The 27,495-nt window shown below is 43.1% G+C and overlaps 1 protein-coding gene across 1 annotated transcript in view; it reads right to left on the reverse strand.

Moving 5' to 3' along the window:
* Window positions 1–27,495, reverse strand: part of DNER (delta/notch like EGF repeat containing) — a 308,774-nt gene that overhangs the window by 112,641 nt on the left and 168,638 nt on the right. The gene's annotated exons all lie outside the window — the stretch shown is intronic.

Here is a 27,495-nt window from a genome sequence, read left to right on the forward strand (position 1 = left end):
CTCCCCTTCTTCTCCAGGTGTTGTTAACTCAAAATCCCCAACCAGGGCCCTGACCCCCAGGCATGCATATATATATATAATATGTTATATATTAAACTTGATTGAGATACCAAAAAATATATATGTATTATATATATAATATATATATATATTTATATACAAAATATTTTCCCCATCCTTTTCCTGTAATACCCATCAAACTTGCTAGCAATCATGACTGGTATATAAAATGCTTGGGTTCTATTACTGGTCATCACACTGAGCCTCAATTGGTCATTGTTTTTACTTGATGCTCTCGGGTTTTCTAGATAAAACAAAACCCTCCCAAATTGCGTGTCAATTGCAAATAATGGGAACATTCTCCGCCCCCCCCCCGCCGCCCCCCCCCCCGCCTTTTCCAGCCCTCATGGTTGCATTGCTGGTTCTTCTAGAATAAGCTTGATTTCAAATGGAGATCTGTAGAATTTGTCACTAAGCAGAAAGCTAGAATGAGGAATGAATTTTATCAAATGCCATTTTAGCTTCTTAAAAAACCATATCTATTTCTTTCTGTCTTTGTCTAGCAATATCTGACTGCTTAGATGCCCTAGACCTCACTCAACCTTGCGTTCCTGGAAGGAAGGCTCACAGACACATTAAGCAAAATTGTATTACGGACACAATCTATTTGTAGCTATACTTCTAGTGCTTTCCATCTAACTTGCCCCATCCCCAACAGACACCTTTTCTAAGAAAAACTGTCCCTTGCACACTGATATCATAGTTTATACTCTAACAGGATGCCACTTGCCAAAAGTGACTAAACCAGGAGTGGACAGACCTGTGACCTCAGCAACCAGTCAAGATACCCGTCAAACAACATTTAGCTCTACCAAATGGCCAGATATTGTGTAGGTATATTTCTTTTGTTAACTGAATTTTTTTTGTTAAAGGAACAGGAGAAATCCTTGTAGTCTGCATAATCAATTCTTCTAAGTTTAAGAACACATTCTTCAACTATATCTTAGAAACCAGAACAGGTGGAATAAAAGCAATGGCTTTTCTTCTTCAGTTAGAGTTAAATTTCCTGCCTTCTATTTCCATCCTCTCTTGCACCTCTTTGTGGCAAACGGAAATTCCCTCTGCCAGCTAGCGACAGTTGATTCCCTATCTGCTTTTTTTTCCCCCTTTTGTGTGCATTTGCATGGACTTTGTAGTTCAAAGCTGGGAGAAGCTGCATCAAGGCTATTAGAAAGGCAGCCTTTTAAATAGGAAACTCTTTCTCTAGAACTATCTTTAAAGGAAAAATCTCGTCCTTGCCCAAATGTACAACAGAGTACACCTTTGATATTTGCAGGGACGTGTCTGGAGCCCTTGGTGCACCTGCAGATTCCTGACTGCTTTTGAAATGTAAACACTGTGCGTGCTGGCCACATACAATTCCAAAATGTGCCTCAGCATCTTCATAAATTACTACGTGTCATTATTTTTGGCAGCTGTCCTCTGAAATTTACTTGGTTTGTATCCAGCAGTTCCATATTACAGATCAATTTCTTTGGCTATTTGGGGGATGCATTTTGCATATAATTCATCAGCTTTGTCCCATGGAAAATATGTTGCTTGTGGAAATAAATTATTAAAAACTTCAAATCAAATATCTTCAAGTTAGCTTTTATTAACTCTAAAGCTGAAACAGAAGCCACACATTTTGTTTGGCTTTGTGTTAAGCCAGAACGTTGAAAGTAACATTAAGAAACTGTTGAAATAATTGTTTTTGACCAAACAAAACATGGAATTGATTCTTAAACTTTGATTGATGGATAAGGAAGATTAACAAATGTTTACATACCCATGACTATAAAATTCTACTTCAGTTTTTATGTATTCTGTATCATATGGTCCATAAAGTTAGATTTCTTCCTAAGTCTATTTTCTAAGAACAATGACCTTTCTTAAAAATATTAAGAGGTTTGTTTTAATATTAAGTTTCAAGACTTGATTTATAAGAAGCCATGAATATTTACTAGGAAATTATGTTATTAGCATCTTTGTTGTGGGGAACTGTGATCACTGAAAGTTGTAAGCTGTTATACCAACCTTAAGAAGATTAACCCACTATGCCAGCAATAATCTAGGTCCAATTGACTTAACCAGCATAAAAGACAAAATGGACTTACTTATAATTAGTAGCTTAGTGGGGCGGGGTGCCTGGGTGGCTCAGCTGGTTGAGTGAGTCTTGGTTTTGGCTTAAGTTGTGATCTCAGGGTCTAGAGATGGAGACCCACGTTAGGCTATCTGCTCAGCACACAGTTGGCTCTGCCCTTCTCTCCACTCACTTAGAAATAAAATTAGTAGCTTAGCTAAATTACAGAAAGCTATTTCTTTGCAAAATCACTGTATATTTACATGTAAAAGTTTTTTTTAAGTAAAATGAGAAGTGACCCTCAGAGATTAATCTTAAAACCCAATGCAGAATCTCAATTTCCCCAACAGCTTGACATCAAATATTCCATTTGTACATTAATGGAAATTTCTCAGTGGTAGGAAGCTCACTTTGAGGTTTAAAAAGTTTTAGTCACACCTGCATTCATTTGTTCACCCATAGGACAAATACTGCCATGTGCCAGGCCAGGCACTGTTCTAGGACCCGGAAACACACAAATGAACAAGACTGTCTCTTAGAAATGATAATCCAGTGTAGGTGACTGGTGATAAATAAAATGAACAAGTAAATAATGTAGTAAGTGAGCTGATAAATGCCATGGGGGAAAATAAAGCTGGGAAGGGGAAGAGAGGAACCCTATAAAAAACAAGCCCATTAAGCCTCCTACTGTGTTTACGGTGAGGATGATGGCGAGAACGTTCTTCACCAAACATCATTTTGGGCCTCCTTTATAAAGTCTTCCCCAAGAAATTCACTCAGTTAAGTGCCAGTAAAAGTTTTGCTCATCATAAGAGCTGAAGTTTTGTCCTCAGGAACAATGCAGATCATGTGACTGCCCATTTTTTTCTCCTTTTTGATTTGGTCGCAGCATGCTCAGAGTCAACCAGAAGTTTGACTTGAACAGCTACCTCAAGCTCTGTGACCTCTATGGCTTTGTCCTCTTTCTAACTTGGAGGTTACGTTCTAATTTACATCTTCTCTTGACTTATGTTTTTGTATTTTTTATATTCCAAGAACTTCATGAAATATGGAGTCAACTGTGTGATAAGAAAGTCCAAATTCCCCAGCATGGCACACAAGGCCCATGACGATCTGGCCCATCTCACTTTTTCCGTTTCATTCTCTGCACCTGTCACTTCTCAGTAAAGCCTATTTGTCACAAACAAATCATCCCACAGAGAAGAGTTTTCTGAGGAGCTTTATTTCTCTCTCTCAGGGTCAGAATTCATCTATTCTATTTTACTCTCTCCCTTAAACAAAGTATCCAGAAAATACACTTACCTCTTGTTGGTGTCCCTGTGACATCGGTATGACCACAAAAGCCCCAGCTGACTGGCCATGGAATCTCATTGTTTACAGAGCTTGCTGATGTTGAATTATCTCGTTAATCTTTACCACCTCTGTCAGGTGGCTGTTATCACATTCATTTTAGGAATTGAGAACCAACTCCACAGGGAGGTCAGATACATTTTGGAAGGTGTCCCAGCCGGTGAGTGTAAGGTCAAGGCTTAAATGTGTATCATCGATTTCAAGCCTTTCCCATGCATAGCTGAATACTGTCCTATCACCATCGCAGTGGTCTGTGTACCAGAGATGCACGTGGGGCGCCCTTCACCCCACCTCTAAAATAACTCCAATAACTGTGGTATTTTGGTTCTTGCTCCAGATTGCGTAGTTTGTCTACTTCCTCTCTTGCTGTCTGCCTGCCTTCCTTGTCGGCATCACTGACTATCCTTTTGGTTCACTGATTCTAATTTCTTTTTAGTCTTAAGAATAATACCAAAGGTGTTCAAGTAAGGTTTCAAAATTGAATAAAAATATCCTTCCTGAAAGATGAACATATCTCTTGTACGTAAAGTGCCTAATCACTCCTGGGCAGACTTGAAAACTTTGATTAGACGATTTTTCCCCAGGGCTGGGGGTCCTTGACATCTGGGACTTAAGTTACACATACATAATAGATGCTCGACTGTTCACTGAATTAAGCTGACTTCATCAGCGGCTGCTTGAAGGTCATCGTCAAGGAGAGTCCTGTGCAGGTAAGGGGTCCTCTTCCCCTACGTCCTTGTCTATCTCTGAGGATCTCGTGTTTCGCTGAGACAGCACCACAGTCACTTACAGATTCTTTGTCCACACATTCTTACTCAAGGGGATACTGGAATAGAATGTGGAGGGTAATTCCCAAGCCAGAAGGTGAGTAATGGACCCCTCAACCTTTGAGAAGGGAAAGGAGATTATCTGAGCCACTCCTGGCTAAAGGACCTCCCGGGCCAATTTCCATTTCCACCAGGGGCCAGCCCGCTTCCAAACAACATCTGTGTTAATTGTAATTCAATGTATGAACATCGGCAAGGTCCAAACTCTAGCCAATGAACTGGTAATTGTTGGAGATAGGTGACACAGACATGGGGACTCGCCAAATTATTCTCACTTTGGGATAGGCTTGAAATTTTCCACAATAAGGAAGTACATTGTTTTTATTTTAAGGGTCTGGCTAAGTCCCAAGAAAGGAAAGATAAAACTTCAGAAAATGAGAATCACACTCTGCATCCTGTGTCCAGCTCCTCCCTGTGGAGTCTGCTACTGCCTTTATGGCAGGGATGTTGTAGAGAACCTTGTGTGCATGTCACAGAGCCTCCCTCGATGTTAAGTCCTAGTCCAGAAACTTCTTTCATCTCCAAATGTCAGGAAAAGTTCTGCTTGACCCAGAGGACTATTTGCTTTCTCCGGTGGGCAACAAGAATCATGTAAGTCAGCACAGTTCCCTCTAAACAGCAGAGTCTTCTTGAAGCTCAGCCATTTCTGTGCCAGGGAAAGCTTGGCTGCTCTGTTTCCCCAGGATGCAGAGGCCACAAGCAGGGCACACCCAGCCCAGGCCTTCGCAAGGAGAGCAATTCCAGCTTACAGAGCCTATGGGTAAATGTTCAGACTTCTCTAGACGAGTTCTCTAGATACAGGATCAAGACGTGGAGTCGGCTTCCTAGTAATAGAAAGCTCTGTCCTCTTTCTGCTCTTTTAATGGGAGAGCTCCAAGTACAACTGTTCATAAAGACGATTCCCCAAGTAGGGGCCTTCTGCAGACCCTTGTGCTCAGAGCTTACATTGTCTTAAGCAGATTTTAGGGAAGGAAGGCCATGAGTCCCCATTATCTCATGTAAGAATGCAGGATCACTCAGATTCCAGCGTAAGCTATCCCATCTCCCCAAAATGTACTCCCATCTGTGCAGATGGAGGCCACAGGAGCCTCATCCTGGCAAGGACCTCAGCCAAGGACCTATTATTCCAGCTCCTAGGAACCTGGCTGGGTGGTCATTTGGGTCTGAAATCACACAGCTGATGTTAGGAGCTAGTTAGACAGGTAGGTAGTCAGGGCCAGGGTCCGCATTGAGAAAACAAGGAGTCAGGACAGCTAAGATCAAACAGCACTGACATTCTGTTTTGCAGATTAGACAGAACCACACTGACATTCTGCTTTGTGGCCTTTGCAGAAATGACTTCTGCAAAATGTCCTAAAATAAGACAATTAACCACAAAGCATTTGTCAATATCACGGGCAAGGGGCAGTTAAGACCTAAGTTAAACCCAGGCGCGCAGCTGTCAGCCAAAAAAGACCATCAGCACAGGACATTAACCTAATCAGCAGACAGATACCTGACCGAAGCCCTGATTGGCACGACTTGAGCACGCCCTGATTGCTGAAGGTAGTTCCACAAAAAAAGCTCATAAAAACCCCTAAATTTAGAAACTCTGGCGGCAACCCTCTCAGGGACCCCTTGCTCTCCGGGAGCTTTACACTCTTGCTCAATAAAATTGGCTTGTTGCCCCCCACTCTCCGTCAGATCTACTCCTCATTCTTTGAAACGACGTGACCAAGAACCGTGGACATTAAGGGAACAAAAACCCTATAACACTGATAGATACTGAAACCTAGATAAAAAGCAGTCATCACTGAACACATTTTCATTTGATTCAGCATAGGTGAGTTATAACTAATGGGTCAGAACTAGCACAGTCTTTTAGGCAGGATTTAGCCTTTTACTAAAAAAACCCATATTTTGTATTTCAAAAGACAGAAAGGATTATTTGGATATAAAATTTAAGAGACTATCTGAGAATTCCTATTACGATGTGAAAATCTCTACACATGCCTTTTCCTAAGTCCAGGCCATACAGAGATCCCTGGAGCCCAACCAGAGAGACAAAGTGTTGCCCCCTGCTGGGGACATAGTAAATTACCTCAAAGGAAAACTCACCATGATTTACATTTTTAAAATTCTTGTCTGTCCGCTAGGTCTTACTATTCATTTACTACGCATGGAATTTAAACAACATGCTCACATTGCTTATGTTATCTTATTTCCCATTAACCTTAAACACACTATCCCTCTTCTATTTGGATTCATTAATTGCAAACATAACCGCTTATTTAAAAAAAAAAAAGTAAGCTTAGAAAACATGGAGATCATCTAAATATGAAATTCAAAACTTGACATTCAAAAATTCCTAGAATTCATTTCTTTGGCTTAAATGTTAAATTCTGAAAAATAGGAACAATAATAAATGAGCCCTGCTCTTTCCTTCCAAAGGACAGCAAAGTTTACTTTATTACTCAAGGGAGAAGAAAGTAAATGTCTTTCAGGAAATTTTGTAAAAGGCTTTCTGTCTCAAAGTGGATGTATGGATTGGCAGAATGGAGACATTCAAAAGTGGTTTCTAACCATATCCTGGCAACTTCTCTGTTCTCAGCAGGCTGAGCACTGCCATAATTAGGCCCAAGATTTCCACATAATCAGCCTGGATCTTCAGTTCACCAGTATCTGTGTATCTATTTGATGAAAAGTACTAATCCATTAGCAAAAGTAAAGTTTGACTTAAAAAAAAAAAGAATGTCACTGAAAATTCATCTTTTATTGAATTTCCCTATTAAAAAAACAGCCTGATTCCACAAGTAAATGACATGCCATTTTAATTTCTTATTTTAAAATTTCATTTGGTCTTTTAGTTCTTTCCTTTGCTACATGAAAAGAAAATGGTAAAGAAAAAGCTTTAATAAAATATACACTTTGATGTATAAATTATTGATGAGAAAAATTCATTGAAGAATAAGGATCTTTCCTACCATTTTCCTCAAGTCACCTCAGATGGAAAACCTACTTTGAGTTACTTTTTTAAAAAAGATTTTAGTTATTTATTTGACAGAGAGAGAGAGTGAGTGGGGAGAAGAGAAATAGGCTCCCTGCTAAGCAGGAAGCCCAATGCGGGGACACTTAATCCCAGGAGCCCGGGATCATGACCTGAGCTGAAGGCAGATGCTTAACCAACTGAGCCACCAGGCGCCCTTCAGTTACATTTTTAAGTGTAAAGCAAAGATGATGAGTGGTAACTTCTTCTAAAGATGGGAATCCGATGGAGACAGGGCAGGGTACCCAACCACCATTTATTGAAGAAAGGCCCACCATAAACCAAGCACCATGCTGAAGATCACTTAATCCTCCCAACAGTCTTACAAGATCAGAATGATTTTTCTGTTTCACAAACGGTAGTTTAAGTAGCTTGCTCAAGGTCACACAGCTGGCCAGAAGCAGTGAGAAGTGGATTTCGTCTCATTGCAAAGACATTTCTTACAATTTAAGATATTGGAAAATGCAAGGAATTGAGTTACAAAGTATAAGGGGTGTGGTTCAAACACAAAGTACGAGGGGTGTGGTTCAAACACCATCCTGAGAAGGGGGGTGATGGTCGCATGTATGCACTGAGTGAGAATTTGAAGGCGGCTGGCTTCCAGTCTTCTCACAATCTTAGATCTGATGCATCTCGGTTTCAGTCCCATGGAAGCCATAAATCCCCATTATCCCTCCCCATCTGCAAGTGACTGCATGTCTCCCTGGGGTGCTAACAACTGCCTCACGGGTTTCCTTACTCTTACCACATCCATGTGCTGAGTTGCCATAATGCAGGACCATAAATTGGCAAGCTCAAACAGAAATCTACTATCTCACATTTCAGAAAACCGGGAAAATCAAAGCTCAGGTGTCAGGAGGGCTGGTTTCTTTGGAAGCCTCTCTCCCTGGCTCATAGATGGCTATCTTGGCCCTGTGTCTCCACAAACCTTTTCCTTTGTGAATGTCTGTGTCATAATCTCTTCTTCTTGGAAGGGCGCCAATCACCATAATGAGGACCCTACCTATATGACCCAAATGACCTTGTCTCACCTTGATTGTCTCTTTTTTTAAATTTGATTGATTGGTTGATTGATTGATTGATTGATTGATTTAGAGAGGGCATAAGCAGGGGGAAGGGGCAAAGAGAGGGAGATAATCTCAAGCAGACTCTGCACTGGCCACAGAGCCCGACGTGGGGCTTGATCTCGTGACCTTGAGATCATGACCTGAGCTGAAATCAAGAGTTGGTCATTTAACCGACTGAGCCACCCAGACCCACTTGACTGTCTTTTTAAAGGTCTAATCTCCCAATACAGTCCTATTCTCAGCCACTGGGGTGAGTACTTCAACATGTGAGTTTTGCCAATTCAGCCCAGTGTGGACATGCACTCTCTCTGGCTTATTCCTCCAACTATTTTCAGAGCACTCTTCCTCAAATGCCACCTCAGTCCACAAATATTTGATGCTTGCATACAGAAGTCATTATCCTACAGTATACCCAACACTCATTGAACAACAGCCCTCTGGAGAGGCTGGCAATGCACGTACAGAGACATTGAAGGCATAGTTCATGTGCTCCGGGAATTGACAAGCTAGTTAGAGAAATAGATCTGTGTCACTGTCATCATCACTATCACCTTTACCGAATACCTCTATTGAACACTCAATACGTGCTGTTAGATGCAATTATCCTCACTGTAGTTGTTATCCCAGTGCTGTATTTGGGAGAACTGAGGCACAGAAAGTCTGAGTCAGTTGACCAAGGTCTGCTGGCTAATAATCGAAGAATTGAAGTCTGATCCCAGGAAATCTGATTCTAGGATCTATTGAAAGAAATGACACTGAAAGTAAACCACAGCGCTCAAATACATGGGGAGACCACACGGGAGCTGCCCGCACCGGGCCCATGTTAAAGGTACAGTACCTGCTCCCTCAGAGAGAAGCCCCAGCTCCCTGCCCCGACTGTTTCAAACACTCCAATTGCTCTGGGTCTCTTCTTAGGTAAGTCCTGAGTGGCATCTTTTGTCCTTTTAGGATCTCAAGGACTCAAGACCTTTGTCCCCATTTGACACCCAAAATTCAGAGATGGGGAGACAGTCCAACTGTGTGATGTCTGCCTAAATGACAGGTGTCCTAGCGGAAACCCTTGGGTGTGTGGTCCTCCTTTCTTCTCTCCTTCCCCTTTCCTGTTTCCCCTGTTTCTCCTCATGCCCTTCAGACTCCTGACATGGGTGGTCAATTACATTCACAGGCCACGCCCAACCAACGTGTGTGCGCTCCAGTTCCAACCTTTACCAGTCTAAGGGTCTTCCTCCGTACATGTACAACTAACCTGGCTTTATTTTCCCATAGGACCTATAATTCTTCTCAGCCTCCCTCTTCCCATCTGTCTTCCTCCTCTCTAGGTTGCTTTATAGTTTATGTACTTTTGTGGAGAGGCTCAAATCCAGTCCAAGAGAGAGGTGGGGACAAATAAGCAAAACACAGAAGAGCTCATCGAAGGGATCAGTTCAGCCTTCTGTATGGAAGGGAAAAGCAATGTTTCAGCCCCTTGATTTCCATTGAAATAAGAATATATCACTCGTAAAATAAGAGTAATTGTCCTAAACTAAACTCCTAAAGTTTTGTCTTGATTATATAATCCCTGAGACCATAGAATTTGACAAAAACATTTCCTCAGTATTTGGAGTAGGGAAAAAAAAAACCTATTTCTTCATGTTATTGTCAAAGATTGTATTCTGAGTCCCTGATCTAACGAATGCATTTCTTACTTTATTGAGTGGACATGGACACAAACTGAAATAAAACCAGAAATGTGGGAAGGCCCTATCATTCATTTTAATTAAATCTTATCTCATTAAACATTGGCTGCTTTCATCATTTTAATCCTGAACAAAAGGCAGGTTATATCTAATAAATGCGTTCCCCAAGATAATTAGAAAAAAATCATTTTAATAATTTCCAGAAAAGCTCATCAAAATATCTAACCCAGGGTGCCAAAAGAATTACTTTAGTTCATAGGCATGACGAATCTTGCTTGCTTTCAGACTATTTTTATAAATCTATAATGTTCACATGAAATGATCTCTTCCATGGACTACTTTAATCCTCCAAGTCCAAGTAAGAAAGAAAAGTCTGCACATAGATTTTGAATATAGGAACATGAACACTGCTCATATCTCCCTTTCAAAATTTCTTGGTCCATGTATCATATTTTAACCATTTTTGATGCTGATAGTTTCTTTTCCATTGCACGTACGACTCTTAGAATAGGATACTGGATTTAGGGTCTTCAGAAAAAAAGAAAATACATACTTAATTCCCCTGAGCCTCAGTATGTCTATCATTGGATGGGGTGATGAAATCTCCTATCAGAAAACTGTGGGGTGTGGAAGTCCTTGGGTTAAACATAGATCCATGTAAGTGTTGCACAAAAACATTAAGTCCTTGGGTGTCTGGGTGGCTCAGTCAGTTAAGTGTCTGACTTCAGCTCAGGTCATGACCCTAGGCTTCTGGGATCAAGCCCTGCACTGGGCTCCCTGCTCAGCGGGGAGTCTGCTTCTCCCTATACCCTTCCCTCCTGCTTGTGATATCTCTCTCTCTCTCTCTAGTAAATAAATAAAATAAATAAAATCTTAAAAAAAAAAAAAAGCTTCAAGTTGTCTTCCTCTTTCATGCTCATAGGCTCTGACAAAGGCCAATACACCTTACCATGTGACTGCCTCAGTATGGGAATCAACCTCAAATAATGTTTCCTAATTATAATTTTTAGATGCTCATGTTGGAAAGGGAAAAAAAAAAAACCATTAGCTGGCCCAAATTCCTCTCTTTTCTGAGCAACGCATAAATGGGCTTTTGCTATGGACTAGGGCTCCAAGTCATTTATGTCATCAGATGAGTGTTTCTAGACTTTCTCAGGCTCCCCCAGAATAAAAGTAGTTTAGTGTGTTGGCATTACATCTGTCTCAGACGACTGGCTCAAATGACACCAGTCTCCCCTGTATCTAAAACTGGGGGAAAATGAAAGCCAAACACAGGGCTCAGATTTGCTAACAAATCTCACCTCCCTGAACCCAGCTCCTTATTCTCATATCCAACACCTAGAATTATCTACTGTTCTCTCTCCTACTAAAACCAACCCCTTATGAAACTAAGCTACTCCAGTGTTAATGACAGAGAAAACCTTAGTGTGATACCATTTTAGGGACATTTGCATTTAAATAGGAAATCAGGCCTTTATTACACAGGAATTAAGCTCAAATAACAGGTTTCCAGGCATCCCTCCAGCCTGGTGTGTCAAGAAAATTGGGGATGAAAGGACCTCCCTAGACATCCTTGAATCTTACACCAGCGCAGCAACCCGCCCCTCCTTGCCCCTAGCCCACTCAGGGGCAACTACACTGAACCAATGTCAAGTTACTTTTATTTTTTTTAAAGCATTTTAGAAAAAAAAAATCAAGAATCTTCTGTTCAGAAGTAAAGCCCTTCATAATAAAAATTTCAAAATAAATTTATCTCTTTCACTACTGCTGGCGGATAACCATGGTTTTTTGTATTTTTTAGAAGATTCTTTAAACAAGGTTCTCTTTGGGGAACAATTACATATTCATGAGTATTTTGGGCTAAAAGTGATATTTGTCAATCAACAGTGTTATCTTTTTAACTGCAAAATTAAAAATTCACGTAACTAAGCCGCACTTCAAAATGACGGTTAAGAAATAAGGCAAACAGCCCATCGTCCACTTATTTGTGGCCAACAGCACTCTTGTCATAGCACAGGTCTTAAAAACAAAACAAATCCTGCCCCAAAATGCTAGTGTACAGAGCACATGCTAGTAACTTGGATTCAGAAATTCTAGCTTCAACTTTCTCCTAACAATTATCCTTTAAAATTGGGACTCTGAGAAGGAAATTAAACATGAGTCTGGTCCCAAACAATTTCCACTACAGTCAGTCAAAGTCAGTTGTGCAGGCCAGAAGTGTTCCTGGGTAGTTCAAAAGAGGATGAGTGGAGGCAGAAACTTCTAAGGATGAGTGGATTGGAGCACTGAGCGCAACAAGGGTCACAGGAAGAAGGCTGGTGATGAAGGTAACAAGCACCATTTTTGGGGTTGGGTGCCATCTTTCATCTGTAAAGGACTTTACAGAACACTTCCACATAAATGATCTCATGTCAGAGTCCACTGGGATGTGTCCCAGCTAAGCCCTGGTCTTGCAGGTGCCTCAACTCTGTGACGTGGACACTGTCACCATGCCCATTGTTGGGATAAGGCCCATCTCCTTAACGGCCTCTCAGCTCCCTGTAAAAACCCCAGGCTTTCACAGATGCTGGTTGTACATCACTGTGATTATAAAGCTCTGGGGAATTAAGCGACTCAGTATCAGTAAGTGCCAGAGTCAGACCTTGACCTCTGATCTGCTGACATGTCCACTGGCTGCCACAGGGCCATAAAGCCTCATACTTCATTCATCAGCATGGTCTGTACCAATGTGGAAGTCCACACTGACCTTATCTGGGCCAAGTTCAGGGACAGTTCTCCTCAAACACATGTGTATCTGCTGTCGCCTTGAACTCTGTCTCCAGCTAGATGACAAAAATGATGCCATCATATGATCCCTACTGATCAAAATGAAGCTAAATGTTAGTGCCTTTGGAAGTCCTATAAAATGTTGAAATTTCAGCCCTTACTGAAATCATTTAAGTTAATTCCTGAGAGTCTTTATATCTGCATCCAGTAATTTGGGTGAAGAAAATGCCCACATCACAGGGCCGGGGTCAGCGGAAGATCCTTTCTAATAGGATACAGCAAAGCAACTGATGGCTCCATCCTGTGAATTTCAACCAAGCAGTCTTTAATGGGGTATATTTGATTAAATGCTAAAATGAATTTTTCTTTTGGTAAAAAATGGAAGTATAATATTATACTCATCTAAATACGGAAGCCCATACTTCTTCCACTTGTATTTATTTTAGCAACCTGAAAGAGCCCTGTGGGCAAAACTCCTTCAAATCTGGCAGCTCTTTCTGATTTTACATATCACAACATAGTACTTTTTTTTAATCCCCCAAATCTTGCACGTGTAAAGAAATCCTCCAAAATAGAGCAGCAAGCTTGGGTTGAAAAATCAATGAAAATAACTCAAGCTTGGAGAGCAATGATTGGATTCCAGGATGAGTTCCCACAGTCTGTGGCCTTGGCTGGTGGGACAGCATTGCCCGTCACTTAATTCAAGTTCAAGTCAACCACTACCTTTGCCACTCACCTTGCCGAAGGCTCTCTTTCCGTTCCCGACCCCTACAAACTTCCTTCGCAGGTGGCTGCCTCATCACTTCGACTGGTGTTTTCGTGACACAGAGCTCATTCTTTCCATATTACAGTTTCCACTAACTTTGATGTCCCTTGTAGTAATTTGCTCGATTTATATGACTTTGTTCAATTCTCTGTCACTGACACCATTTGAGGGTGATTACCTATGATGCTTTTCTCACCAACTCTTATATTAAACCAAATTAAACCAAAATTAAACCAAATTAATCCAAAACCAGATAATGACAAATAAAAAGGACATAGGCAAAATGTGATGAAAACATGTAAAAGAAATTTAAAATTTAAAAAAAAAGCTAGTAGGAAAGAAAACCCAAAATCATTCTAGTGGAGTTAGGAAAGAAAGCAGTTATTGAATTATAATGAAGAGAGAAAAAGCAAAACTTTTTATGTTTTTCTATAGCTATAGAGCTCAACACTCATGGGTCATTATATATGGAATATATAAACGATACTCTGTCAGCTGCTACCAGCATTTGCTGTGTTCATGTGCTTCTTTTTCCCAATGTTTCCTGCCAAAATGTCGTGACTGCAAAAACAAGATGTATAAACGGCAGTTCTGGTGTCCTACATAATTAATGACCTTTCTATTCTGGAAAAATCTGGAACATTCTACATTTCCCAGGGCCTCTGCGCGCTCCTGGAAGCCTGTCACACCAGCATGCTCTGTGCCCTTCCGTCCACACTTAAGCCCTAAATGAGATCTCCCTGCATATATCATAGTCACCTCTGTCTAAGTTTAAGACATGGCTTGAACTTTCTGCCCAGAATCACGTGGAAACCAAGTACAGTCATATAGAGTTGGAATCCTTGCCTTCACTGCGAAGCCCCTGGGGGCCTGTGGTAACCTGCTTCCATATATCCGTTACTGAGCACCTACCCAATTCCAGGGAGAAATTTCTCCTCCCCCTCTGAAGCCAGCTCTCCTCCCCCTCTGAAGCCAGCTCCTTATTGACTTGGAAATACCCTAACTTCAGAGTTATTAAACTAGAAATTCTCCTCCACTGTAAACTTGGGAAAGAGTAATGCTGGTGGCTCAGTCAAATGCTGATCTTCACCTCCAATGTCCGTTATGTGAAAGTTGAGTATAGAATGAGTTCACTGTTGCTGATGAGTAACAGACATGCAAGTTTGGGCCAGTTTTCTTGGGGTTACTCTTAGACAAGGAAAAGGTGGTCTGCAGGAAGAGACCCACATGATGGCTCAATACGGTCTGACAGGTGTTGGGGTGACACCTGTCCTGTCCCTTGGTCATGGAGGTGGTAGCTTCCTGGCCAACTGCCAGTCAAGGCAGTATCAGGGGACCATCTCTTCTAAACCTCTTTACTCTACATTCCCTAGAAATAGACCAGGCTGGCAAAGACTACCCTCAGATTGACCAGGTATCCCAGACCCGATTCTGCCCTGGACAGAATTCCCATATGACCCAGAGACTCCATTCCTTAGGTATACACTCAGAAGAACTGAAAACAGAGACTCAAATACTCGTGCATGCGTGTTCTTGGCTGCACTAGCACAACAGCCAAAAACGGAAAACAAACTGAATGTCTCTCAACAGTAAGGGGCATGACCATACGATGGAATATTATTCAACTGGGAAAGGAAGGAATTACGGACCCTGGGAACGACACAGCTGAACTGGAAGATGCCGTGTGGAGAGAGAGAAGCCCACCCAAAAAGGTCACAGACTGTAGGACTGCATTTGTATGAAATATCAAGAGAAGGTAAATCTCTAGAGATAGAATGCAGACCGGTTGTCACCAGGGGCTGGGGGCAGGAGCAGGGAGTGACGGCCGTACCAGGACACATCTCCTTCAGGAGGAATGAAATGTCCTGAAACTAGATAAAGGTGTGCCAACTGAGAAAAGAGGCAGAGCTAAAATAGAACAAAAGCATGTATTGCGGCGGCGGGGGGGGGTCTCAGAATTGCAATTTGGGGAGTACAGGTTTTTGGTAGCAATCCAAACTGTACAGCCCTCTCCCCAAAACCCTGGGAATAAAAGTCAAGGGTTTTTTGTTGTTGTTGTTGTTGTTGTTGTTGTTTTTAAAGATTTTATTTATTTATTTATTTGACAGAGACAGAGGAATCACAAGCAGGCAAAGAGGCAGGCAGAGAGAGAGGAGGAAGCAGGCCCCCTGCTGAGCAGAGAGCCAGATGCGAGGCTCGATCCCAGGACCCTGAGATCATGACCTGAGCCGAAGGCAGAGGCTTTAACCCACTGAGCCACCCAGGCGCCCCAAAAGTCAAGGGTTTTTAAAGACAAAAGGGAATGCCCATTTGTGTTGTTTACAAAAAATTTTGATTGATGTTGGCAGAAAACTCATCTAAACAGAATGTAAGTGGTCTCTAAGGCCATCACTGAGCAAAATCTCTTACTGTGGGAGGGTGCAGGTGTTCCTTCTGAGTCCCTGGAAATTTCACGGTGTGGCCCAGCTCCAAAGCTCCTGCTTCCACTGGTGAGAAGGTGCACATGGCCCACCTCCTTAATGGCCTCCTGGCTCCATCTTAAAGCCCCTGGACATCGGTGACCACATCATTCCACCTTTTGCAGGTGCCAATTCCACATGACTATAAGTGGACTAAACACCCCTGAATTGTTGACCTTGCAATGGTTATTTCTGTATCTTATGAATTTCATCTCAATTTTTTTAAAAATTGTTTTAAAAGTCCCATCACCCCCTGTGCCCGACATCACTTGCCTCAGAGAAGGAAGCTTTCCTCCCCTGCTCTGAAGCCCTCTTGGATCTCTTCTGATTCTGACTCCTCCAGGATCTTCGTACATTAATTACACCCCACCTACCGCCCTGCCTCATCTGCCAGCTTCCTAGCGCTGGCCTTGTTAACTCATCAGCATGATACATCCTAAGCTCTAGAAGTTTTCAAAAACTCCTCCCTTTGATTTGTTTCCCCACTTGGAGCACCGACCCGCTCTCTCCCTCCCTTCCACACCAAGTTTGCCAAAAAGGCATGGCATACTGCTTACCCAAGCTCTTCCTTGCTGCCTGTAATAGCCCCCGCCCCCTGCCCTACCCTGCACACACACACGCCACCACTATCCTCCCTACAGCAAGATCCTGGAGTGAAATCTTGCCTCTTTTCCCAGGAAAGCTGGCTGATTTTCTGAAAAGCCATCTGCTCCATTTTCTTGTAACTGTTTACTACCTAAAGAGCTTGCAATGATGTTTCACAGAAAGGTTGGTTTTAAGCACTTCAGATTTCTATGATTGTCACTGGCCTGCTTTCATTTTATCTTTTTAACAGGATTTTAGGAAATGCTCCGTTTTGTTTTTAATCTGGCTCTTTGCAGAGCCTGGCAAGGAAGGAAGAATGGACAAAGAGGCAAGGAAAGGGAGTCTCTGCCTTGGAGACCCCTGCGGGCAGTGGGCGGTTGATCTGAAGGTGGGCATGAGTGTGGGTAGAAATGATCTGAGAACCTGGGGGTCACTGAGGGTCAAGAGGCAGACAAAAGGTAGGACTCGTCAAATTGGCCTTTGGCATAGTGACCCAGAGCTGTTACAAAGAAGCTATTCAGAGAATCACCCCAAAGAAAAGACAAAAGTTGCAAAGTGGTTTTCAAGGTCAGGAACAGAAAAGCTGACCTTTCAAAACTAACCTGGAGGGGGTCATAAAAATAGGTTAAGGTGCAGAAAGTAAAGAGAGTCCAGAGAGAAAGGCCCAAGGCCAAGTCTGGACCAGGACGGGGCTTCCCAGTGCTCTGGGAGGAGGGGTCTGAGACCCTTTCATGGCGTCCACAAGGCCAAAACTATCTTATAATAATATTAAAATGTGATGTGTCTTTTTCACTCTGTTGGAATTGGTACTAGAGATGCAAGACAAAGGTGAGAAAAACTTTTCTTGCCTTCACACAAATCAAAGCAGAGACTTCGAGGCAACAGTCAAAGCCTCTTCACTGTCATCAAGCATTTGCAGGGGGTGGGGGGAATGGTGGTTTCACTTAGAATGTCCTTGATGAAGATGTGAAAAATTAAAATTTTATGAAATCTCAAAACCCTTGAGCACACATCTTTTTGACGTTCTCTGTAACAAAGCAGAGTTATGCATAAAGCACTTCCAATGCACCCCCAAGTTCAGGGGCTGACCTCAAGGAAACACAGGGCACAGTTGTTTGAGTCGTGCACTAGCTCACTTTTCACAGAACACCTTTTTTCCTTAAAACAATGACTGACAAACTAGAGTTGTTCAGACTTGGCTATTCAGCAGGTATTTTCTCTCAAATGAATGAAGTCACCCTATCATGTCAAGTAAAACAACCAATAATTTTTGTTATCAGGGATAAAATTTGAACTTCTCAGGAAAAATTCAAATTTTGGAAAACTTCTATCTTCCATTATAAACTTGACCTATTCACAAGACTTCAAGACTTTCCTGGTGAGACTAGTGGTGAAATTAACCACCAATGTGATTTTTTTGTTAACGTATGATGAAATGTGTCAGCTCTGGGGAGCTCTGTATTACTCCAGTATTTTCCAAATGGCCAATGTGGGAAGTTATAAAAACCATTCATGGGTAGAAGATCCAAAATATAAGTCATATCAAGGGAAATCTAACAGAACAAGAGTTCATGGATAGGGTGTCAGATTCTTGCATTCAATTAACCTTTAAAAATTTGCCATTTATCAAATTCAAAAGTATTTACAAGAAAAATATCCAAAATTATCTGAAATGGCTATTAAAACACTCCTCTGTTTTCCAACTAAGTATCTGTTGAGGCTAAATTTTCTTCATACACTTCAACCAAAACAACACATTGCAACAGATTGCATGTAAAAGCAAGTATAAAAATCCAGCCATCTTCCTTTAAGCCAGATATTAAAGAGATTTGTTAAAATGAAAACAGTGCTTCTCTTCCCACTAAATTCTTTCTGCTTTGAAAAATGTAGTTACAGAAAAAAAAGAAAAGAAAAAAGGGGGAGTAACCTAAAACAAAGAACAGGGACGCCTGGGTGGCTCTGTTGATAGGTATCTGCCTTGGGCTCAGGTCATGCTCCCGGAGTCCTGGGATTGAGTCCTGCATCGGGCTCCCTGCTCAGTGGGGAGCCTGCTTCTCCCTCTGCCTGCCACTCCCCCTGCTTGTGCTCTTTCTCTCTCTCTGACAAATGAATAAATAAAATCTTTACAAAAAATAAAATAAAATAAAGCAAAGAACAGTGACCAGGCTATGTGTAAGGGGTCACAGGGCACACCTATAGGGATTTTTTTTTTTTTATTATTGTTATGTTAGTCACCATAAAAGGGATTTTCTCTTTCCTTGCCTTCCTTGGCAAGGATTTTCTCAAAGTCTTCTCTACAAGAAGAGAGTCCCAGAGAGCTTAGTCCCCCCCGCCCCCCCGGCCCATGTAATGTATGCCCCAAACTCCAAGTGGAAATTGTCGAATCTTCTAGGTCTCTCTGACTGCTGTTGGGGTCTGGCCTCCACGGCATGGCACAGTATCACCAGTGTCTCATCTCAGGGCCACCCCCAGACCCACAGGGTCCAGATCCACATTTTAACAAGATCCTCCCAGAATTCATGAGTATGTTAAGCCTGAAGAAGGGCTGCCCCCAAAAGTCACAAGGTCAAATCATTTAAAAAGTTTTTGACCTGACAGTGCCTGGTTTTCCTTACAGTGAACAGTGAACCCTTACGCAAAGACACTACACAAGCAGTAAGGCTCACTGTCACCATGAATGTTCTACTAGAAGCAGTGCTGCCCCAAGGAAGGAGCCCCCCCAACAGATGGGCAGAAATCTCCCTCCATTCTTGTCTTGCCTCTACCACAATCTAGTTCTTGGGCTGTGGACAAATAGCTTAAAGCTCTCTTAGACCTCTGTTTCCTGGTGTTTAAAACAAAATAGGTGGGGAGTCCTTTCAAATTACCTTTCAGGGATTGGGGGCACCTGGGTGGCTCAGTGGGTTAAGCCTCTGCCTTCAGCTCAGGTCGTGATCTCAGGGTCCTGGAATCGAGTCCCCACATCGGGCTCCCTGCTCAGCGGGGAGCCTGCTTCCCTTCCTCTCTCTCTCTTCCTGCCTCTCTGCCTACTTGTGATCTTTGTCTATCAAATGAATAAATAAAATCTTTAAAAAAAATAATAAAATTACCTTTCAGGGATGCCTGGGAGGCTCAGTCCGTTAAGCATCTGCCTTCCGCTCAGGTCATGATCCCGGGATCCTTGCTCAGTGGGGAGTCTGCCCCTTCCTCTCCCTCTGCTCCTCCTCTCCTGCTCTTGTGTTTTCGCTCTCTCTTAAATAAATAAATAAAATCTTAAAAAAAAAAAATCACCTCTACTTTCAATTCTTTGACCCTGGAAATGTCACGAGGAATATAATCCTCACCCCGATATATTTGGGATGCCAACAACAAGGCTTCTGTAACTGTCCACTAGCGGAAGGAGATACATTTCAACCTTCTGGAAAATGCTGACACCAAACAGAAGCATGGTGAGACATCTCTCCTTTGGGACATAAATTTACAATTATTTCTCTAAATAATTTAAAATAAACTCAAATATGCTGTCCTGTTTTTGTATAGGCAATGATATGATCATCCTGTTTTACAACATGAGAGGCAGCAATGGCTTTTTAATTTTTTTTTTAAGATTTTATTCATTCATTTGAGAAAGGGAGAGCACAAGCATGGGAAGAGCAGAGAGAGGGAGACGCAGACTCCCCAGCTGAGCAGGGAGCAGGCAACCCTACTCAGGCCTGGATTCCACAGCCCTGAAATTATGACCTGAGCTGAAGTCAGATGCTTAACTGACTGAGCCACCCAGCTGCCCCAGCAATGGCCTTTTAATTACATTAGTGCCAAGAATTATAATTCAGACACGAGTCAGTGAAATTCTAGACAGGCTTCTCCTTGATCACTGAAAACACAACTGGGATGCACTCACATTATGATCTCTGTGCTTGATATGTTTCTAATAATTATGATTCTATTTTTATTATCCATAAAAGTACTTTCATCTCAGAGATCCACAAGGCAGTTTCTGCAAGGAAAATCTGCAGGACAGATCGCCCATCCCTTATTAGCAAATAAATGTATCTCAGGCCCGTTCATTTGGCATTAAGTCCTAAGCATCTATTCTCCAGCTCAAAAAAGTTTAATGAGCACTGTTCTGAAGCTATTTATTCAGTCAAGAAAAAGCCCTCCCTCCCTTAGAACAATTTCTTAGAACAAAGTGTCTCTTTTCTCTGTAACACCACTAACCACTGCTTCGTCAAGTAGGTTCCATCCACTGTTTTGCTCTGACCCTCCCCTGCTGTGGTTTGTTCCCTACTTAGGGGGGAGCGCCCCACAGTGCTGGCAGCCTGTGGGGACCTGACCCCGCCACGCACTGAACAGAACTAGCAGCAAGCAGCTCCACGGCTTGCTTGCCAGCTGCTGTTTTGATGCCGAGAAGGATACAGCAAATGCCCTTCCTCTGATTCTTTGATGGGCTTCCTTGTCTACCCAATGTCCCTCCCCATTTCTTTCTCAAAAACCTGCCAGGTCACAGGCTTTTTGCAAAGCCTCATTAGAGTCTTTACACTTACACTGATGGTGGTGGAAAAATGAGCTCTCATAGATGTGATGAGCCAAAGAATATGACATCTTCTTCTGCCCCCTGGCACAGTGCTCTTCCTAACCCAAAGAGGAGTTTGCTGACAGTTTCCAACCCACAGGAGGATGGCATCAAAGAGGCCACTGGTTCAAATTATTCTAACCGATTTCTTTTTGAAATGAGAAGAAAAGGCTTGGCAACATTGCTTGAAATGTTCCCGAGGGGTTACTACAACGTTCTGGGTCACACCATCTGTGGGAAGGCTTTAGATCAGAGACTAGTTTCCAACTCATTAGTTTATGAAACCAAATTCACCATGTCCTTCCCATGCTCCCATAACCAAACATATAATTCAAATTATAATATCTAACTCGAAACTCAGAGATTTGATTTTCCGCCCTATTCTTGTTCTTAATTATTTATTTTGTTCATTCGGCTCATAGGCAGTTTTGGAGCACCCCCCCCCAACCATGCTGAAAGTCCCCTGCTGAGCTGTTACAATGATACAGATGGAACAAACAGGCTCTAAAAGCACGGAGCTCACCATCTGAGACTCCACTGGGAAGCTCTCTATGATCCCATCTCTGAGTAAGGTATTTCTCTGAGCCTCCAAAAGGCACCTGCAGATCCCTCCCATGGCACACATTATCCCACGCTTGAATCCACGATTCATCCAGCACCCCACATCTTAGCTGACCAAGTGTGTCCTTGCCAGTGCCTGGCGTGGGACCAGGCACAGATGGGTAATAACTCTGCAGGCCAGTGCACGCAAATAGTAACACACATAAAGAAATATAAGCAGAAATCAAAGGTCAGGTGTCTCATTAGAAAACTAAAATGTTGCCAGGCTTGAGAGAGGGAGCTTGTAGCAGGAAGTATGGACAGCTTTCCGAAGGAAGAAGGTTTGGGGCTGAACCTGGAATAAAGTTAGGAAGGTGGGAGGGCAGGAGGCACAGGGCTGGAGTAGGGTGGTGTAGCAGCTAAGCATTCCAGATGGTGGGAACAGCATGAGCAAAACCACAGGGAGTTGAGGGAGGAAGCAGGTGGACACTTGGCTAGTGAGGGGAGCCATGGTTCAAGCTGGAAAGGATGTTCACGCACGCAGATCAGGGCAGACTCATCACTTTGCCCTGCGAATGAGATTGGAAACAAGCAAACTTCAGAAATGGGAACTTGCTGGGAGCCCTAATAAAGAGGCACATCTTTGGAAATAGGAAAAAAATAAGGAGGGTGTTGATATAAGGCAGACTGACTCCTGGAAGGGTAGTATCCCCTACCCAGGCCACAGGGGCTCTAGAACAAGGACAGAGGGTGTTATCAAACCAAGGACAAAGCGACCAGTTAAGGTCAGTGACTTATTCCCAATAAACCAACCCTAACCAGAAGAACTCAGCTGTGAAAATACTAGGACTTACTAGAGCTTGAGCCTTCAACTCCCAGGAGTAGGGAGGGAGGTAACAGAAGGTTGGGAACTTTCAGGAACCTGACATGTTCCTACTTCTCCCGTGGACAGGCCCACATATAGAGACAGAATTAAGATTAAGACACAGGCTCCAAAGGGGCTTGGGAATGGCTCTCAGACACAAAGCCAGCTTACCTCTCTCTCAAAACAAAGTCTGAGTAGGTAGCACCTGTATCCAATTCAAACAGCCTCAGGATGATAGATTCCGAAGGCAAGAGCTAGAGAGAATCCTGAGGAACCTTCTAAGGATGGAGGCCTGATTCTTATCAATACAGACCTGGGCTAACACACAGGAGAGCACGGAGGTAAGTATGGAAACATTATAAAACCTATCAGCATTTCTCTTTATTAATTCCACATGACCTTAAAATTATGAACAATGAAATCCTTGAATAAAAAGATGTTGTATATTGCTTTAGAGAAGCAGCAAAAGTAGGGAGATGGTAAGCTCTGGTCCTGAGACTCCACTTACAGAATGATAGTCCACAATCTACTTCCGCCAAATCACCTGGCTGCCAATGAAGGGTGTCATAATCCGAGTGAGAGTCTTGGAATATGACCCTTTTTGTCAGGGCCTCAAGCAAATCTTAGGCAAACTAAAATTTTAAAACTATTCCTTTAACTTTGTGGGCAAGGAACACAAATCAGCAGAAAGGAGGCAACGGTGAATCTGAGAAAAAATAGAATCTCATGATGATAAATTTAATGTGTCAACTTGGCTGAGTCATGGTGCCTAGCTAGTTGGTCAAACAATATTCTGGATGCTTCTGTGAGGGTGTTTTTGGATGAGATTTACATTTAAATCCGTGGACTTTGAGGAAAGCACCTTACTCCTGTAGCGAGGGTGGGCCTCGCCCAAACAGTTGAGGGCCTAAATAGCATGAGAGGCTGATCTCCCCTGAGCAAGAGAGAACTCTGCAGCAGATGGCCTGCAGACTTCATTCCCCAACATCAGCTCTTCCTGGTTCACCAGCAGACCCTTTTGCACGAGAGCTGAAGCTCTTTCCTGAGTCTCCTGCTCACTGGCTTCCCACTCAGATTTTGGTGACACCAAGACTCCATAATGATGGAGTTATAATAAGTCAATCCCTTAAACTAAATCTCCTTAATTCATAAATATATAGGATAGGATAGGTCGTACTTTGGTTCTGTTTCTCTGGAGAATCCTAATACACAACTCTTGTTCTTGAAAGACAGGGTCCGTGAATCCTAAGTGGATCTTAAGAAGGCTTAAGGCCCACACCAGCAAAGCGCCCTGACACTTACCATTAGGATAATTAGGGAATCATCAAATAGACAGCAGCCAAATTTGGTGACAAAATTCAAAGAGGAGTAGTAACTACAGTCAACTTTTTATTTTTTATTTTATTTATTTAATTTTTTAAAAATTTTTTGGAGGGGTAAGGAGAAGAAAAGATCAGAATCAACCCTCATTAACAAAAGCAGTTTTCAAAAAACAGAGCTCCTTCCCATGTTACAGTAAACATACAAAAAGACTTTCCCAGGGGTGCCTGGATGGCTCAGTCAGTTTAGCAACCCACTCTTGATTTCAGCTCAGGTCAAGATCTCAGGGTCATGGATGGAGCCCACAACAGACTCCATGCTCAATGGGGAATCTGCTTCACTCTCTGTCTCTTTCTCCACCTCCTCTTCCTCTCCCCCTGCTTGCATGTGTGCTCTCTCTCTCTCTCTCTCTTTCTCTAAAATAAATAAAGAACTCTTAAAAAAAAAAGAGAGAGAGAGAAAGAGAGAGAGAGAGAGAGAGAGAGACTTTCTGAGGACAGAGTGCTCTCTAAGAACATGAAGGTAGAGCTTTATGGCAAACCACCCGTCAGCTTGGAATTGTAAAATCTCCTCTAGCCAAAGTCCATCTGCAAGGAAATACCTCCATGACCCAATGAGAGTAGTATGGGAATCACAGAATTGCTCTTATTTTGAAGGATGATCTAATAAAAAGATATAAAAGTAATTAGAAACAATCGCATTAAACCACCAAGTAGAGCTCTTTTTGTTTTGAACTACGGAGTGGCTTCTTGCCTTGGCTGAAAGACTGCACTATGTAACTTCTAAGTTGAGGAAACAGTACAAAGAAGGAAACCTGAGAGCGACAGTCGTTTATGGCCACCAAACTGTTTACAAGTCACCGCGACAGCCACTGACAACCATCACAAAAAGCCCTGGGACATCACTTACACTCGAAAAATATAAGCCCAATTTCCATTCCTAATCCTGCCACAGGTAGTACAACTCCTGCCATGTTTTTGTGAATGGGAGGACTGGCTTCCAGATGGTTCTCTCCAAGATAACAATGTGGCGGGTCTGTACAGGGACATGTTAATTGCAGCCTAGCCATTCGCTTAGCATCACTGGGGGTAATTATTGTGGCTTGGGTAAGACGACTGGCCACAATTTCCTTCAATTCACTGAAGGTAAATGCAGGCTTTGAGAGAAGCAACAACAACAGAGGTTTCACACCTGTTGTGGGATGGGGGGCAGAGGAGGGAGGCGGGGTACTCAGAGCTCTTCAAAAGAGCCAGCACCCATAATGAAGCTGTACCTCCTTTAAGTGACCTGCTAAAATTAGCAGGGATTCTTCAGGAAGGCTCTTGAGTCCTTTCTGCACAAAAAACAAAGCACTTTGGCAAGATCTGCGAAGCTACCTGCCAGGCGCTAAATGCTTCAGCTGCCTTTTCAATGAGTTAATTCTACACCAGCAGGCAGAGCCTCTTGGGGAGAGGGGCCATGCAGAAGACACCCATGCAGAGGAAGAGGGTAAGCCAGCAACATGCATGTTCTAAGAAAACATGGTGGGGCGCCTAGGTCGCTCTGTCGGTTGAGTGTCCGACTCTCGGTTTCGGCTCAGGTCATGATCTCAGTGTTGTGAGATCGAGCACCACATCGGGCTTTGCGCTGAGCCTAGAGCCTGCTTAAGATTTTCTCTCTTCCTCTCCCTCTGCCACTGCCCACCATACATGCATGCATTGTCTCCCCCTCTCTCTCTGTCTCCAAAAACAAAAACAAAACAAATCATGGTGACTTCCGTATGGGTAAGAAGTCTCCGCAGATGATTCATCCACCATAAGAGAAAGCTCACAAGGGAACAACCACTGTGTCAGTCCCAAATTCCGAGAACAACCCTCCCTTCCTCATCTCAGCCATTTCTCGTCCACCACTCTTGTCTTTCTCACGGCTAGTGAGGCCCAAGAACTGTTCACTCGGAATAATAAGGATGAATCTGGGGAACACCGACGTGTCTCCTCTTCACACTTGGAAGGTTTGATGCTCTTCCAGCTGGGGCCGTTAGCATTCCTCAGGTTTGCCTGCTTCCTCTCGTCTGGAACATCCTTATCAGATGAGCTCCCCCACTGCTTCCTCATCTTCTCTCAGCTTCTATACCCTCCTCTGCCTCTACTGTCACAGCAGAACACTCAAGATCCTTTACTTCTTTTTTTCCACCCATGAACTGATAAATGAAGCTTCTCCTCAGGAAAGAGAGAAAACGGCCCAAGTTGCTGGGCAAGATGGAAGAAAACAGGATTCAGGGGGCAGGCTTGGCTTTACACAAGAAATCCCCGGCTCTGTCTCCTGGCTCCATGCCAGGCACCATCCCCTGCCCGGGGGGTTTCATTCTGGCTTTGGTTTACATTTGTGTTCCTTTTCAAAGATTTAGCAGAAATTATTGTTCTCTAACTCTCTTAGGGCATTCTGCCTCCTGCAGAGAATATCTCACCGGAAAATGGTATATTTACGCCTCCGCAAATAGTACACCTGACACATCAAGATCATGGGTCTTCCAAAATGACCTGAGCAATGCCTGAAAGTGTCTCCCAACACCTCTCTGTCCATCACCTCCCTCCTCTCAGTGCACCAAGTTCATACCACTATTACCAAATGTGTCGACATTACCCTAAGGAAGTTTCTCCAAAGAAAGTTCACCTGCACCACCCGTAAAATTGATCTGAAACTGGGGCGCCTGGGTGGTTCAGTCAGTTGAGAATATGCCTTTGGCTCAGGTCATGATCTCGGGGTCCTGGGATCGAGCCCCATGTCAGGCTCCCTGCTTAGCAGGGAGTCTGCTTGTCCCTCTCCCTCTGCCTCTCCCCCTGTGTCTCCTCTGGCTCCTGTTCACTCTCTCTCTCTCAAATTAAAAAAAATATTTTTTTAAATATCGGTCTAAAACAAACCACGCTCTTTTGGGACTTGGGGGACCCACCTCACTTTGCATGAACTCCAGTGGACAAATGTGTGGAACAGGGAGAGGTTCATGGAGGCAAGTGGCAAGAGGAACAGATGTGCCCTAATGGAACAGGCTCCCTCCTAAGGGGTGAGTCTCCCTCTCCTGGGATGCCAGGCAGAACCCAAGTACACCTGCGGAAGCTGTTTGAACAGAGCCCTGTACTGGGGACGTGGGTCTCAGTGACCACAGTCCCATGCTGGTCTGCCTCTCAGACCCCTGTCACTCAGCAGAGAACAAAGAGGAGGAACTTGTCCTTTCCTGCCCCTGCCCCAGGCCCGTGTGACCTGAGCGATAAAGAAGAAGGGGCACAGGACTCTGGCCCACCATAGCATTGATGACGCTGGTCCGCATAGGTCAAAAATAACATGAGCCTTCCTGACCCTGCGTCTTCTCTGTTCCTTCTTATTCTTTTCTCTTGCTTCTGTAACTCTGTTACAGAACTTCCGCTAGAGAAATGCTAAGTCTGAGGAGGGGGTGACGTAACAACCGGAAAGTAAATGCCTCTGCTATTGTTCTGGATTCTTCCACCAGACAGCAGGACTGTTCTTCTCAAAACATCTCTACTTCACCCAAAGCAAAATCTAGCACCGCCCCAACATGTTAAAATGACTTTAAAAGTTAC

The sequence above is a fragment of the Lontra canadensis genome, unplaced genomic scaffold (genome assembly GCF_010015895.1).
Source record: "Lontra canadensis isolate GAN:19392208 unplaced genomic scaffold, GSC_riverotter_1.0 scaffold13, whole genome shotgun sequence".
Classification (NCBI taxonomy): Eukaryota; Metazoa; Chordata; class Mammalia; order Carnivora; family Mustelidae; genus Lontra; species Lontra canadensis.